The sequence below is a fragment of the Neolamprologus multifasciatus genome, chromosome 17 (genome assembly GCF_963576455.1).
Source record: "Neolamprologus multifasciatus chromosome 17, fNeoMul1.2, whole genome shotgun sequence".
NCBI classification, from domain to species: Eukaryota; Metazoa; Chordata; class Actinopteri; order Cichliformes; family Cichlidae; genus Neolamprologus; species Neolamprologus multifasciatus.
The window spans coordinates 3793444-3811074 of record NC_140455.1 but is presented as its reverse complement, the minus strand read 5'-3'; the positions used below and the strand labels follow the sequence as shown (position 1 = coordinate 3811074).

The following is a 17631-nucleotide window of genomic DNA, read 5'->3' as shown; positions in this document are numbered from 1 at the left end:
CGCTGTCGGCTGGGCTCCCACTGGTGGACTCGGCGGACCCTTAATGGCCAAGAAGTGTGGCGGAGCCCGATTGGGACCCTTGGGACTTTAGCTTGCTGACTGAGGCTCTTTTTTTTTTATTGTGCTGAGTTTTATGTTTGTTTTTTTAATTCTTCCCTTCACTGATCAGGGTATTTTTATTTTTAAATAAAGTGTATTTATTTTTTAACTATTTTAACTGGGTTTCACATGCCGTGATCATCCCTTGCTGCTCTTCCCATTTGAAAGGGTTTCCCTTCTAGTATACACCCGTGACACATACATCGGTGAGTTGCCAAGGCGATATACGCCAGGACTTGGTGGATACGGGGTGCATGCAAACCCTGGTTCGACCCGGGGAAGTGTTGGAGGCAGAATGGATGGAGGTTAGGTGCTTGCATGGGGAAATACACAAACATCCCAAAGTGCTGCTGCAAATTAAATACAAGAGCAACACATAGAGTAAAGGCTGCAGTTAGCTCACGCCTGACACACCCATTAATATTCTGGACAGAGTGGCCGGGGATGTGCTCCCGACTGGTGTGCAGCTCTTCGCTGCACTCAGCAGAGACATGGGGTCGCCCGACACTCTGGGGAGGACGATATGGCACAGCCTTCTTATGTAGCACCTCCAAAGTTGACTCTGTTCATCTGGACATGTTCAGTGGGAGAAACGTTTCGTCACTCATCCAGGTGACTTCTTCAGTCTCAGCTGACTGCAGGTTCTTTCCCACTGAAAACATCCAGATGAACAGAGTCAACTTTTGGGGGTTTTCTCAGGTCATCTGCTGAGTCAGCATCCCAAAAGAGATACTGACTGACCAGGACAATTCTTTCATGTCTTGCACACTAAAAGAACTGTATGAATTACTGGGAATTAAATCTGTTCGGACCAGCGTCTACCACCCTCAGACTGATGGGGGTCGTGGAGCGGCTGAATAAGACTTTAAAGCTACACATTGGGAAGGTTATCATGAGAAACTTTGCTTCAGGCCCAGCAAAGCCAGCAGCGCCTGTACAACAGAGTGGATAGACTCCACTCTGTTGTCTCACCAAGTGGCAAACACCTATGAAGTGGTGTGGGTAGACAGGGAAGTGTGGGGTTTGTGGCTCAGCTGCAGGGGAGCAGTGGGTGTGGTGGAGGCTGACTCACACACCTGACCTCATCATCTAATCATGTTTCCTCTTTAAAGGATGTTGCCACGAGAGGAGGGGAGAGCGGTGTGTGCTGCAGAAACCTTTAAAACTGTAAATTTAAGGACATTTAACAAACTACGATGCTGTGGTCATCGCGTTCGTTGTGTCAAGCTGGTATAACTCCACCCAGACCCACAAGAGTAATGAGCATGTTTAAATGTAAGGAGTAGAAAGCACAGATGTTTGTTTACAAATGTAGTAAAAGTAAAATGTATTCAGAAAAAAATGCTCAAGTAAAGTTTAGATATCTGAATCAATTGTACTTTGTTACTTCCTACCTCTGTAGGCAAGACAGGTACCCCTGACTAGCATGGAGACAGGAAGTAGAGAGCAGACAGACATGGTGACACGACTGAGGAGGCAGAAAGAGGAACATGGAGACACAACTGACAGGAGATGATGACGAGACAGAGACAGACTAGGACAGACTGGGTTTGAAAGGGAAGTAACCAGACAAGAAACCAAGAACTACAAAATAACCAAGTCAGAAGTACGAGAAAGAACAAGCTCAAAATACTGGGGCTGAGACCCAGGACCATGGCACACAGAGGGCTTAAAACAATATGTAAACCACGGGTAACAATCAGTAACAGGAAGGCCAGATTACACTTTGTCCAGCATCTTTCCTAGAAGGGAAACCAAGATTAACTGAGTTGGAAAAGTATGCAGAAGGAAAACTTTGACACACAAAACATATCACCTGTCAAACATGGATGCATGGCCTGAAAAATCTCACTCTACACACACACACACACACACACACACACACACACACAAATACCTACAAAAACCTATTAAAAATAATTGTGCAAATTGGTTTTGAGTGACTGGAAAATAATTTAACAACCTGAGGTAATGAGCAGTGTGCAAGGTGAATGTGCAGCTGATCTGTTGACAGGCTTAACTTTAACAAAAGGAGTCAGAGAACATTTAGCAAAGTTGGTACAGGTGAGTTAGTACAACTCGGTGGTTTCCAAAGTGGGGGGTCAGGTCCATTGCAGGGGGGGTTTGAATGCTGAGTATGAATTGGACACTGCTAGCACAATGGACATGTTTTTGACGAGGCTCCCACACAAACACAGCGCAGAAGACGAAGCATCACCAAATATGCTTCAAAACGAGCTTCCTTAAAGTCAAAGACTAGAAAATATGATGACGTATCCTGACTTCGTCTTCACCTGCACGCGGGTACCAAGGTAGGTCTCCCCGACAGAAGTTATTTCCCCTGCGTCGGCAGCAGCTGCGCTGTCCAAATCACGGACAAACAATATCCACTCTCTGCATTTTTAATTCTTATAACGACTAATTACTCCTGACATTTTGGAGATGTTTGCTCTTTATACAGTAAAGTTACAGGAGGATACACATAATGTCAGGGTGATGCTGTGATGTTGCCCCTGCCCAAATCACGGACACACAGTATCTCACAGTCGTTTATGTTGTTGAACCCATTTTGCACAGAGAGGCATTTTTGAAAAATGTGTTGAAAATTATTACACAGGAAAAAAACAACTGCAGTAAAATAATGACACCATAAAGATGTATTTCTGTTATTTAAGGCTACGTCCACACATACAGTGGGGCAAAAAAGTATTTAGTCAGCCACTGATTGTGCAAGTTCCCCCACTTAAAATGATGACAGAGGTCAGTAATTTGCACCAGAGGTACACTTCAACTGTGAGAGACAGAATGTGAAAAAAAAATCCATGAATTCACATGGTAGGATTTGTAAAGAATTTATTCGTAAATCAGGGTGGAAAATAAGTATTTGGTCAATAACAAAAATACAACTCAATACTTTGTAACATAACCTTTGTTGGCAATAACAGAGGTCAAACGTTTACTATAGGTCTTTACCAGGTTTGCACACACAGTAGCTGGTATTTTGGCCCATTCCTCCATGCAGATCTTCTCAAGAGCAGTGATGTTTTGGGGCTGTCGCCGAGCAACACGGACTTTCAACTCCCGCCACAGATTTTCTATGGGGTTGAGGTCTGGAGACTGGCTAGGCCACTCCAGGACTTTCAAATGCTTCTTACGGAGCCACTCCTTTGTTGCCCGGGCGGTGTGTTTTGGATCATTGTCATGTTGGAAGACCCAGCCTCGTTTCATCTTCAAAGTTCTCACTGATGGAAGGAGGTTTTGGCTCAAAATCTCACGATACTTGGCCCCATTCATTCTGTCCTTAACACGGATCAGTCGTCCTGTCCCCTTGGCAGAAAAACAGCCCCATAGCATGATGTTTCCACCCCCATGCTTCACAGTAGGTATGGTGTTCTTGGGATGCAACTCAGTATTCTTCTTCCTCCAAACACGACGAGTTGAGTTTATACCAAAAAGTTCTACTTTGGTTTCATCTGACCACATGACATTCTCCCAATCCTCTGCTGTATCATCCATGTGCTCTCTGGCAAACTTCAGACGGGCCTGGACATGCACTGGCTTCAGCAGCGGAACACGTCTGGCACTGCGGGATTTGATTCCCTGCCGTTGTAGTGTGTTACTGATGGTGACCTTTGTTACTTTGGTCCCAGCTCTCTGCAGGTCATTCACCAGGTCCCCCCGTGTGGTTCTGGGATCTTTGCTCACCGTTCTCATGATCATTTTGACCCCACGGGATGAGATCTTGCGTGGAGCCCCAGATCGAGGGAGATTATCAGTGGTCTTGTATGTCTTCCATTTTCTGATGATTGCTCCCACAGTTGATTTTTTCACACCAAGCTGCTTGCCTATTGTAGATTCACTCTTCCCAGTCTGGTGCAGGTCTACAATTCTTTTCCTGGTGTCCTTCGAAAGCTCTTTGGTCTTGGCCATGGCGGAGTTTGGAGTCTGACTGGTTGAGGCTGTGGACAGGTGTCTTTTATACAGATGATGAGGTCAAACAGGTGCCATTCATACAGGTAACGAGTGGGGGACAGAAAAGCTTCTTACAGAAGACGTTACAGGTCTGTGAGAGCCAGGGATTTTCCTTGTTTGAGGTGACCAAATACTTATTTTCCACCCTGATTTACGAATAAATTCTTTACAAATCCTACCATGTGAATTCATGGATTTTTTTTTTCACATTCTGTCTCTCACAGTTGAAGTGTACCTCTGGTGCAAATTACTGACCTCTGTCATCATTTTAAGTGGGGGAACTTGCACAATCGGTGGCTGACTAAATACTTTTTTGCCCCACAGTACATGAGTATTTTTGAAAACTGAAATTTTCGTTAAAAAAATTCTGTCCACGTGTAAATGATAAAAAAACGAAGTCAAACGCTGTTAAGAACAGAGATGGGCAGTAACGCGTTACTGTAATCTGATTACTTTTTTCAAGTAACGAGTAAAGTAAGGGATTACTATTGCAAAAACTGTAATTAGATTACTGTTACTTTCCCGTAGGAACGCTGCGTTACTGCGTTACTAAAACCGTGATTTTTTTGCGAGAATGTCTCATGACAGTGACGTAAGCGAGTGCGACGTTCGTGACAACAGCTGTGTGCAGATCAACAATGGATCATATATCGAGTGCAGAGAGAGTATGAGCGTGCAGCGTTTAAAGCGTGGAAGTACTGACCTTACTTTGAGTTTGATTCCATAAAAAGTGACAAAAACATTAGTGTCCGTTGTGCGTGGGAAGAAAACAGCATTTGGGCGCCTCACCAAACCTGAAGCACTTCTAAAAGGTTTTTGTGTTACTTTTCAAGTGCCTTCATCATTTAGATGTTAATGACTAAAGACTGTATTTTATTATCTCACAGGCTCTCATGGCGCTGTGAAGTGCGGCTGTGTGGACTCACAGCTTTGGACAAAATGCACACAGCAAATTTAATAAAAAAATGACATTTATTCGTTGGCGTCGGGATTTGTTTGTGAGAGCGTCTGTGTGTCGATGCCACAAAGTTCACTCTGACGCTTTCTGAAAGCAGCGACAGTAACTGTGTGTCTATGTGAGCAGAAACTGCAGATAGATTAACAGCAACAGTATTTTGTCTCTATCCGCCATTGTAGAAGTTCATCTTATGATAACGTGGCGCACAGCGTGACATCAAACAAGGCGCACACATTGTGTGACAGAAACGTCTCTGTCTTCAGTGATCCAAAACACTGTGTACGTGTGGACGAAAGGCCCAAAAAGCTGCGTTTTCAAAAACATCCATGTAGCTGTGGACGTAGCCTAAAAGAGGTAGTAGCTTATTTCATTGCAGTTTACTTTTATTTGTTTCATTGTTTGCAAAAGGTTTGAGGTGTGAAATAAACTGCAACAGAGTTTGTTTGTGCCGCTCCCCCAGTATCTCATGTCTGATTATCTCTCGTCTTAGTGTCAAGCCTGTCAGTCTGACTCAGTGTGTTTAGTCTCCCGTCTCATACGTATTATGTTCATTTTTGCTTCCCCTGTGTGTCTGATTCTGTTCAGCTGTGTTACCCAGGCGTGTCTACAGTCTCCTCGTGTGTGATATTGTCTGTCTCCCTCTGGTCTCTATTGTATCGTCTGCTATTGGTTTCTCTGCTCTCTAGTTTCTGTGTCCTCCTTGTAGCAGCGTAGTTTCATTTCTTTCCTGAGGTTTTGTATTTTGAGTTTTCTTGCAATAAAGCTTTTCAGTTAATCCTCTTTTCTGCGAGTCCTTTTCTGCTGCTCTCTTCAGTGTAGTGTGTTCTCACATGCTTTTGGCCATTGAGTATATATTTCTGTTTTGAAGTCTCATTTATAAAGTAAGAGCTGAAGGATAGTGAGAGGAACTGAACAGGATTCTGTTCTAACTATTCAAAAATAAAGCCAGCAATTACATATTACGTGGTTGAATGGAGATTGGCTAATTTAAGGCTCTGAAAATGTCACAATGAAAGGCTCTAGGTAATTAACAGGATGCTCAGAAGTTAGACTTTTTTTTTATAAAGGCAGCCGCCTAGCCGAATAATGTTAACATCCACAGCGACACCTGGGTGGAGCATATGCGGCAGGTGGCTACGGTGCTGGGGTCTCTCAGGGAGGTGATGCTCAGAGTGAACCTAAAGAAGTGGGCTGCTGGACAGAGAAAGGTACGGTACCTGGGGTACCACTTTGGAGGTGGGCAGAAGGATGTAATGGTCCTAAGAAGAAAACCAATTACATCCTTCCCATGAGACTGTTCTGATCGGGTACTACGCAGCTTCATCCCAAACTGTGCAGAACTGACCAGGTCAACACCAGTGTTGGTCAAGTTACTTGAAAAAAGTAATCAGTAACTAATTACTGATTACTTCCCCAAAAGGTAATCCAGTTACTTTACTGATTACTTATTTTCAAAAGTAATTAATTACTTAGTTACTTTTTAAAAACACGATTTACAACCTGAATAGGTGATAAAGTGATAGATCTTTCAGCCCAATTCTACTTTTTCTGCATCATCATCATACAAAATGTAATCAAATGGAAAAGTCTCTTTTTTAAAACTTGTTTTATTAGTTTTAATCTTTTAACTTTATGCATCAAGCAAAAATTTAATTATCTGCAACATTCTCTGACTGGAAGAAATTAGTTTAACATTTAAACCTATTTTCTGCACATTCCAGCACATAAAATAAAATATTTTGTGTGTTTACACTCAGTCTTTCAAATAGATGCAAGTAAAACACAGCAGAAAATAAATAAAGTCAAAGACTAGCGGTCCTGTTGCTCTATTTTCACCTGTAAAGCAGGAGTGGGGTAGGCGGAGGGTTACCCTGGTGCAGGTGTGCAGCGGTCAGTGGAAGAATCCGCGAGTTTCTCTGTGAGTTTCCCATTACGTCGTAGCTACTCGGTGCTTGCTTGGAAGTTTAGGGGTTTTTTCGCTGTAAAAAGAAGTTTTCTTCCCACGCACAACGGACACTAATGTTTTTGTCACTTTTTATGGAATCAAACTCAAAGTAAGGTCAGTACTTCCACGCTTTAAACGCTGCACGCTCATACTCTCTCTGCACTTGATATATTATCCATTGTTGATCTGCACACAGCTGTTGTCACCAACGTCGCACTCGCTTACGTCACTGTCATGAGACATTCTCGCAAAAAATCACGGTTTTAGTAACGCAGTAACGCAGCGTTCCTACGGGAAAGTAACAGTAATCTAATTACCGTTTTTGCAATAGTAATCCCTTACAAGTAATGCGTTACTGCCCATCTCTGGTCAACACTGACCTCACCCAAAAGGGTCCAGATGTGGTCCAGTGGACCGAGCAGTGGCAGGTGGCGTTTGATTGGGTAAAACAGGTTCTTTGTAGGGAGCCCTGCTTCACACTCCTAACCTCTCCCTCCTTTTTATAGACTATATCCACAGAGGGCACGGAGCCATTTTGTACTAGCAGGCTTACCTCCTCTTGGTGCATATTAGATGTAAATTGACGGATCGAGGGGTGGATATGTGTTGGGAGAGCAGTAAGAGGAAAGGAGGGGGACTGACGGTGTTTGTGAACGACAGATGGTGTAACTCCGGGCACATCACTGTGAAAAAACGATTCTGCAGCACAGACATTGAGCTGTTAGCCGTTAGCATGCGTTCATACTTCCTCCCTGTGACAAAGTGGTTTAGCATGAACTCATTTACCACTTGTCCCTTAACCATATTGATAATTTATTTATTTGCTATTTTACAGTCAGCCATAATGCTTTAATTTAGACATTGCTGGTGTAACTTCTCTTAACACACACTATCCCGGGTTTTGTTTGTGGTAGCAGTAGTTACATCCTTTACATCCATGCATGTGTTTTAAAGCAAACACTACTAACCATCAGGTCATCTGAGTTTTCTTCTGTTTACAGGCAAATGTCTGGTAAATTATGTTTCTTTATGTTGCTTTGGTTATATTTACCATGGTGTCCATATTGTGTATTCAGGTCCTATATGTGAGACAGGTGTATGGGAAGGGCCGCCCACTACTTCCTGTTTATATAGAGTCATGAGGTCAATGAGTGCATCACTGGGTGTAACCAAATGGAGGGTTTTTCATTTTGTATAGTATTGTTTGTTTTCTTTAAAGTAGCCTTTTGAGATATATTGTATGCAGTATTTTACTTTACAAACCATTTAGCTGAGTAAATGAGTTTCATGCATAATCTTATTCCTGTTCTTTGTTTAGACTTGTATTGTTTGGTCTGACCCATTTGTTTCAATGGTAGGGACTAACGAGGTCAGGTGTGGGCAGTCCTGTATAAAGCAAGTGGGATTTCTGCAGACCTGATTGATTGTTTTATGGTAAAATGGAGATGCCAGCAATAAAGTATGCTTAAAAGAACTTCAATCGTCTGCTAATGTTATTTACTTACTTTACTTAAGTTATGCTACACCACACTCCCCAGTGCTGTGGAAGACATCATGCCTCATCCCTGTACCAAAGACCTCACGTCCCAGGATTACAGGTCTGTGGCACTGACCTCCCACATCATGAAGACCCTGAAAAAAATCCTTGACCAGCTCCGACCCATAGTAAGACAACATCTGGGTCCCCTTCAGCTTACCAACCCTTTGTCACGTGGTGTGAGCAAAATCATCTGCAGCTCAATGTGGCTAATTGTGGTCTTTAGGAGGACCAGGAAAATCTTGACCCCTGTTTCAATCCAGGGGGTCAACGTGGACATTGTGGAGGACTATAAATACCTTGGAGTACACATGGACAATAAACTGGACTGGGTTAAAACACTACAGCACTTTGCAGGAAGGGCCAGAGTCGTCTCTATTTTCTGAGGCTGCTGAGGTCTTTCAATGACAATGATCAGGATTTTCTATGAGTCTGTTGTGGCCAGTGCGATCCTCTATGCTGTTGCATGCTGGGACGGCAGCTTGAGGGTCACAGACACCAACAGACTAAATTAACTGATCTGTAAGGCCAATAATGTTGTGGGGATGGAGCTGGGCTCCGTTAGGGTGGTGTAGATAAGGACAATGCTGGATAACACCTCCCACCCACTCCATGAGGTGCTGGCTACTCACAGGAGCATGCTCAGTGAGAGGCTGAGATTACACATATTCCTGCCTGTGGATTATTAAAGTAATCTGATTCAGTAAAAAGGACTCGATGTTACAGTCCCTGATAAAGCATTGCTTTAGATGGAGAGACTCTTGAGGGATGGCTGTTATGAGGAAAGGCAGCCCAGAAACACATCGTTGTGTGCCTCAACTTTCGGTCTTTTACCCAGGCTAATCTGCCATTTTCCTTCCTTGGTTAGGTTTAGGGATTAGAGATCGATCTAGGTTATCATTTAAAAATTTGGGACACATCATCAGTAGTGGACCTTGGATTCATTGGGTGTTTCGGACATTATCACTAGTCACCCTCATCCCAGGAGGCCCTGCCAGGGTTGATCAGGCCCTGGAGTCACTGGTTTATGTTAACTTATTATTTCTCTTCTTCTTTCTTCTGTTTAGTTTCCTACAGGTTCCTACTGATTCTGCTTTGATTCATCCAGGATGCAGTCTTCAACATCGGCTGCAGACTCACCCACCCCCACTGCTTCTACCCCTGACACCTCAGCCACTTCACACGTCCTCCACACACCTGGCTCACTACTCCACACCTCCAACAGCATCCAACACAAGGCTCCAGCCTGTCTCTCTCAACCATCCAGGTTAGGGGGGAACTGAGGAGGATTAAAGCCAAGAAGGCAGCGGGTCCAGATGGTATCAGCTCAAAGGTTGTTAGGTCCTGTGCAGATCAACTGTGTGGGGTGATGGAGCACATATCCAACCTGAGACTGGGGACAGTTCCACAGCTCTGGAAAACCTCTTGTGTGGTACTGGTGCCAAAGACATCACGCCCCAAGGACCTCAACAGCTACAGACCGCAGGCTCTTCATCCCACCTGATGAAGACCCTGGAGCGGCTGGTCCTGGCTCAGATTCGGCGCATGGTGAGCTCATCACTGGACCCACTTCAGTTTGCCTACCAGCCTGGCATTGGAGCTAGGGCTGGGTATCATCACTGATTTCTAGAATCGATTCAATTCCGATTCACAAGGTCCCGAATCGATTTGATCCACGATTCGATTTAATTCGATTCGATTCGATTCGATTCGATTCACTTTGATTTGAATCTGGGAAATTTTGACAGTCAGAAATATTATAATTCAGATTAGTACATTTACATATTTTTGTATCTATAAAAAGGAAGCTGACACACCAACACTTTATCAAAGGTGTGAGCATCACAGCAGAGGCCTTTGTGTCAAAGTAGCTGAAGATAAAACACAGAAACACATGAAGGAGATTTTTCCTGGCCTGGATTTTATAAACATTTTCTGCAGTAGATCAAAAACGAAAGAAAACCATTAATCAACACATGAACATTACCTCTGAAGTTACAGAGGTTTTATTAGAGACACGGCTGAGCGTTTTGCATTTTGCATAATTCTAAGTTTAGTCTAGTTTGTTCAGTATTGAACGGCAGAAATTAGGTTTTCTTTTCGGAAGTATATAAAACGGAAAAAAAAAAACCCATCGGCAGACAGCCTGTAAACAACGGTAGACTTGTGTAACAAGCAAGCGAATAATGCAGAAAACAGTACAGAGAGAGAGAGGGGGAGAGAGAGAGAGCTGTGCATCGTGGTTGAAGCAAAACAGCAAAAGTCAGAGTGAATTCATGACGATGTTTATGTGAAGTGTAGTTTGGATCTTCTTTTGCTGCTGGTTCGGTCAATATTGTTTGGAGAGACATCAAACTAACAGCTTTAGAATCAGCGCATAAAGGGCGTGAACACAAAACGCGGACCGCCGACAGATCAGAATCAGCGAGCTGTCGGCTTTCAGCCCCGACCGTGTCTGTGCGGTCAGGTGAGAAAGGCGACATCTCACTGATTAAACACACAGCGCAATCCGTGGGTTCCGCTGTGTGTTTACGTCTTTGTGCAGAATCCATGTTCCTGCTCTCATTTACTGTCTTAGCTGTTTGGTGGTTGTTGAAATTTTGTGAGATTTCACCAGAGATTCTGGCATTTCGGGCAAAATAAATTTATATTAAAAAATCGATTCAGGATTTTAATGAATCGATTTTACGTTATCCAAGCCAGAATCGATTTTAATCGATAAATCGATTATAAAAACCCACCCCTAATTGGAGCGGATGATGCCGTCATTCACCTCCTACATCGCTCCCTCTCTCACCTGGAGGCCGCTGGGAGCACTGTGAGAATCATGTTCTTTGATTTCTCCAGTACCTTCAACACCATTCTTCCCACAGTCCTGAAGGACAAGCTGGAGAACTCTGGAGTGGACCATCACCTCACTACCTGGATTTTGGACTACCTCACCGACCAACCACAGTATGTGAGGACTCAGGGCTGTGTGTCAGGGTCGTCAGCAGTACGGGGGCCCACAGGGAACGGTTCTGGCTCCGTTCCTCTTCACCATCTACACTGCAGACTTCTCCCACAACTCCACCCAGTGCTTCCTGCAGACGTTCTCTGATGACTCTGCAATAGTCACCTCATCACTGATGGGGACGACAAGGAGTACAGAGGACTGACCCAAGGCTTTATGGCGACTTTGTAGCGAGCGCAAAGTATAAAACCAAGTGCTTAGCCATGGAGTCTGCCTTTACATATATTTATGAAAGAATTCCTCTAAAGACAAAACTGAATTTGAGCATTGTGCTGTAATAAAATGCTGCGTTTGCAACCAATCACTCTGTTGCATTTCTTCTCTTCTGGGAATTCTTTGCCAACTGGAAATGGTGCTGGCATTGAAGAAGGTCGGGCTAAAATCAAAATGAAATGATCATTTAGCGTCCTACACTGGGCTTTGAGTAAAAGTTAGTACCATTTACCCCGTCAATTTTTTTTAATCAAGATGAATCTGTCACATTACGTTACTCGGAGACTACTCAGTTACTCCCAATAAGATAAATAACTAAGTATACATGTAAAGCTCATGTAAATCTCATATTTCCTGTGGGTGGGCCCACCTTAGGGCCCCTGGGCTTGTCTACATCAGACCCACGCCCACGTGGCTCATTTCCTCCTATAGAATTGAAGGGATTGCCCCTGGTCTTTTTCCCCAGGAAGCTTCTGTTTCCTGAGCCGCTCCCACTCCACGAATAAACGGCATACTTCAGTGTCCACCCGCAGACTCTCATGTCGCTTGACTGACACACAGACAGGCTCCTACTTTCATTACGAATTGGCTGCATAGCAATCGTCTGTCTAAGGAGCTGTTCCCAGATCTGTGCACACACAACAGCACAACCTAGTCCCCTCCCTTTCCTTTTCCTCCTTTTCTAAAGTTTTACCCATTTGTCTGTTCATCCTTCCCTCCACCCTCCACCCATCCGTTTACTTCAGACACCATAAATAAGAGCAAACAATCTTTTAAGAATGGAAGAAGAATGAAGTTCAAGTTTTCAAAATGCTAAATATACTGCAGAGAAATGTGATGTTACATCCCAGTTTATCAAAGGACTGAAATACTGACGCTTTTTAAAAATAGTTTGACTTCAGGTTATTGGAATTTAATCCATTTGAAGACATTAAACAACGAGTATTCCTCCTGCCACATCAGCTCTGATATAGAAAGAGAAGAAGTCAGAACTGGCAAAGACACAGACCGAGTTAATGTTGAGGTTGGACCTCACAGCGTTAACAAAATGCCACATTAGAAAGTCTTTTTCAGCCTAACCGTGACCCGTGTTTGCTGTCACACTGTAAGAAAACGAACATTATGCAAACTGTGATATAAATGTTTCACCATGATCATCCATCCATCTTCAAATACAAAGCAGACTTTGATGAGAGTCAAGGTTTTTAATTTCAACTCAATTCAATTCAATAAACTTTATTGATCCCAAAGGTTGGCCCCGAAGGAAATCGGTCTGAAGGAAATTGGGTGGTTTGACTGTCATCATCCACTGGAGTACAGATCGGGTCTCATCAGGAGCTCCATTACAGAGGGAACACCATCCCCACAGACAGAGCTGACAGGAAGCAGAACAGCATCATATCAAACAGGACCTGAGTGAATGTGGTTACCCAGCTGGATATTTGTCAAAGCTGGGAAGCTGCCTAAAGAATGCTCCAGACCAGGGGTGGGCAACTCCAGGCCTCGAGGGCCGGTGTCCTGCAGGTTTTAGATGTCCTTGATCCAACACAGCTGATTCAAATGGCTAAATTACCTCCTCGACATGTCTTGAAGTTCTCCAGAGGCCTGGTAATGAACTAATCATGTGATTCAGGTGTGTTGACCCAGGGTGAGATCTAAAACCTGCAGGACACCGGCACTCGAGGCCTGGAGTTGCCCACCCCTGCTCCAGACGGGATGATCTGATATCCTCGTGTTGGTGTTGTTCCCAGATCATCATGAAAATGTTGTTCCAGGTTCAACATTGCAAGTGACCAATCACATTATTGTGACGTTATTCTTTTGCGCACCAACCCATTCGTGCATTTATGAAATTCCAATGTTGCAAGGACAATATCAATTCTGCTTAGCGTTTATTAAAGGGTCAGGGTTAGGGTCCGTTGATCGGCGGACAAAGGCGGTTTTTCGCAGCTTAGGTACAGTTTTTTGTTTTACGCCAGTTTTTCCCGAAGTCGCAAAAGTATGACATCACAACATTCTGATTGGTCACTTGCAATGTTGATCCTGGAACAACCTTTAGTATGATGATCTGGGAACAACACCAACACGAGGATATCAGATCGTGCCTCCAGACGATCCATGAGAGAAGAAGGATAACTGCTAAATGTGAACTTGCATGTGTCAAAAGTATCAGCACAGCTGAGATGTTTTTTCTTTAATGCTGGATGTCTGTGGCTTTCAAACCCCAACATACTCTAAACCAAAAACTGGTCCACCCCAGGAATCAGGTGTAACCGCACAATGATGCAGTGTATGCAGTTCAGCACCAACTGGGTAGAAATTGAGGAAATCAAACAACAGCTGAGTCTATGCTGCAATAGAGAAGCAGTCCAGCTACACTGTGCAGTGACCCCTCTTTCAGTGTTATGCATGTTTGTGGACGACCTGGACAGAGAGGGAAGCTCTTTGAATGGGGAGTCAAGTCCAGTCGGGTCCATAAATATTTGGACAGAGACAACCTTTTTTGCTGCAAGACACATTTGTTCAAATGCAAAAAAAAAAAAAGGTATTGTTTAAAGAGCTGGATTCCCATTAAAACGTACATGGTGGTCATTGTGCGTGCTCATGGATCAGGTCAACACTTGGTGGTGTCACTCAGAGATGTGCCCATTTAGCAGCATCTGCAGATAAGCTCTATCTCACACTGAAGCATGCTCAAGCTGGACCCCTGCTGTCGCTCATGCCTCCGAGGCTCCACAGACTGATAGCGTCCTCTCAGACCTTGCATCTGGAGAATGTTCATTCAGGACAAACACACACACACATTCTCCATCCTTCCACTCCTTTTTTAGCTTATCCTACGTCAGCTCCTTCCTCCCTTTAACCCTCGACCCCTTGTCCTGCCCGTCTATTCTGCAAGCAAAGATGTTTGCACGGTTTTAGCTTAAAAGATCATCAAAGCTTTTCACAAATCACAGGAAGGACACGTTTACCCGGAGCAGAACCCCCTGACACTAAATCTTTTCCAAAAAAATCTTTTCCACACACACGCGGTTAATGTTACGCATGCAGCTCCACTTGGTACCACGCTCCTGATAACAAGGTGTGGGGGGTTCTGCCTTGCATCATTACTCTCATGCCTCCTCCCACACGAGAGATCCTGTGCAGAGCAAAGAAACAAATAATGGAAGCTTTGCAGTGCACACATCATCCCTCACCCTAACGAAAAGTCTCTGAGGATGAAAATTAAGCAGATTGTAAAATTCTTACTGAGAGTCGAAACCTGCAGGAAGGACAGATAAACAAAGTAATTATGTTTAAACTCATTTTCAAAGACTGCTGTGCTCCTGAGAGATTCACTAAGCATTACTTGAAAGAGACCAGTTTGTGACTGAGATACTGCAGTTAGGAAAGTATTAATATCATCAGACTGAAACAGCTCATAGATTCGTCACCACCCACACCGATGCAGGTCTATCAGCATTTAATCATTGAAAGCATGAGGTACTGACTGTGTACATCCCAGCCAGCGTCTCCTCTGTAAGCACGAATGCACTGACTGGTTCTTATTTCCTGCTTTTCTGCTGTCTGCACTCAAAGTGCTCACACTCTGCTGCTAAGGCCTGTTTTTAATCAAAGAAAACAACTGAGAAAATAATTACAAAATTAATAATTAATGATTTAGTGAATTAAAAATAAATATGATTTTTGCCATTGCCAGTATGATTGCCTGGGATGCAGACCCCATCTCAATGGTGTCCAGTGTCCTTTACACTGTGCTGCTCTTCATAATCACATAGATTCCTCTTTGACCTGGCTTATGGAGAAGGTTCCTTTAGGACACAGACAAAGACAGAAACCTGAAAATGATTCGTCAGCTGACTTTTGGCTTGACGTGGGATGTAAACTTCCCTTTCCTGGTTTGGACTTATGTGTGACCCAGTCATCCATCATAACCAGGCCAGTGTGCCAGCTTTGTCACATTTGTGAGTCCTGAAGGCCGAACTCTCCGCAGGCTGGTAGAAAGTCAGTGAGTCCTAGAAGAATCTACAGAGTCAAAGGCTGCAGAAACACCAGACACAACATTTTGGTTTCTTTTGAATTTCTGTTTGTTTGGGGTTTTAATCAGTTTTGATCCAAACTGAAAAATAAATACATCAATAAATAAATCACCTGGAAATCTGTCCCCTGAGTTCTTGTAATTCTCGTCCCTTCACTGTATTCGCTTTATTACACAGAATATGTTTGTTTAAAACAGGAAGTTGCAGAAACACGGAGTCCAGGGAGGCCACCCTCTGCAGCATAACATCACCACAAGCCCAACACAGTTTTTAATGCTTTGTGATAGAGCGGTGACCTGTCCTGTACCCACCTCTCACTCTATGACAGCAGAGATAAGCTCCAGACACACACATTCACACACACAGCCAGTTTGGATGTGTGTGTTTAGACTGTGGTTTGAAGCAGACATCACGCACTTATAAAGAAGTCCAAAGATGTCTGTTACATGGATGGATCTCGTTATGGCATACAGTACGGTCTCTTTATAACATCAACTATAAGATTATAAACTTACCATGAAAATGAACAGCTGTTTGAATCCTGCTCTGTTCATGTAAGAGGTCCAAGGACACACAGGTACACACAGTGTTGGGCAAGTTACTGGAAAAAAGTAATTAGTAACTAATTACTGATTACATCTCCAAAAAAGTGATCCCGTTACTTATTTTCAAAAGTAATTTGTTACTTAGTTACACAGATTTGAAGTTTCATTTTTTGTAACAAGTTTTCTTCCCACGCAGAGTGTGGACACTAATGTTTTGTCTAAAATTCAAAGTAATGTGATTACTTCCAAGCTTTAAACGCTGCATGGTCGTACTCTCTCCTGTGCTCCATATTGGCTACATTGTTGGTCTGCACACGTCTGTTGCTGCCACGGACGTCGCACACTCGTGTGACACTCTCACAAACAAAATCACAACGGTTTAGTGACAGTGTGCTTACAAGAAAGCAACAGTAATCTAATTACTTATTTGCAATAGTAATCCCTTACATTACTCGTTACCTGACAAAAGCAATCAGATTACAGTAATGCGTTACTTTCTCTCGCCCCAACCAATCACAGCAGATGGCCCCGCCCCTCCCTGAGCCTGGTTCTGCTGGAGGTTTCTTCCTGTTAAAAGGGAGTTTTTCCTTCCCACTGTCGCCAAAGTGCTGCTCATAGGGGGTCATATGATTGTTGGGTTTCTCTGCATGTATTATTGTAGGGTCTACTGTACATTATAAAGTGCCTTGAGGTGACTGTTGTAGTGATTTGGCGCTGTGTAAATAAATTGAATTGAAAAACCCATCTCCATAGAGACTGTGTCTGCTTCCAAAAAGACAAAAAACAAACTAAAAACCAGCAACAAACAACTTAAACAATCACAAAGAAAGAACAATACAGTATCCACATCTGAACCAAAGAGTAAAACAGTGAAATGTGGATTATTAAATATTAGGTCTCTCTCCTCCAAGTCTCTGTTAGTACATGACTTAATAATTGATCAACAAATCGATTTACTCTGCCTTACAGAAACCTGGTTGCAGCAGGATGATTATGTTAGTTTAAATGAATCAACACCCCCGAGTCATTCTAACTACCAGAAATCTCAAAGCACAGGTCGAGGGGGCGGTGTGGCAGCAATTTTTCACACCAGTCTATTAATTAATGAAAGACCAAGACAGACTTTTAATTCATTTGAAAGCCTGATGCTTAACATTGTCCACCCCAGCTGTGAAACTCAGAAACCAGTCTTACTTGTTATCATCTATCGTCCACCTGGGCCTTACACAGAGTTTCTGTCTGATTTCTCAGACTTTTTATCTGATTTAGTTCTGAGCTCAGATAAAATAATTATTGTGGGTGATTTTAA

The 17631-nt window shown here is 43.3% G+C and overlaps 1 protein-coding gene across 1 annotated transcript in view; it reads right to left on the bottom strand.

The window, feature by feature from the left end:
• The window catches only part of mkln1 (muskelin 1, intracellular mediator containing kelch motifs), an 83470-nt gene that overhangs the window by 3316 nt on the left and 62523 nt on the right, over positions 1–17631 (bottom strand). The window lies entirely within an intron of this gene.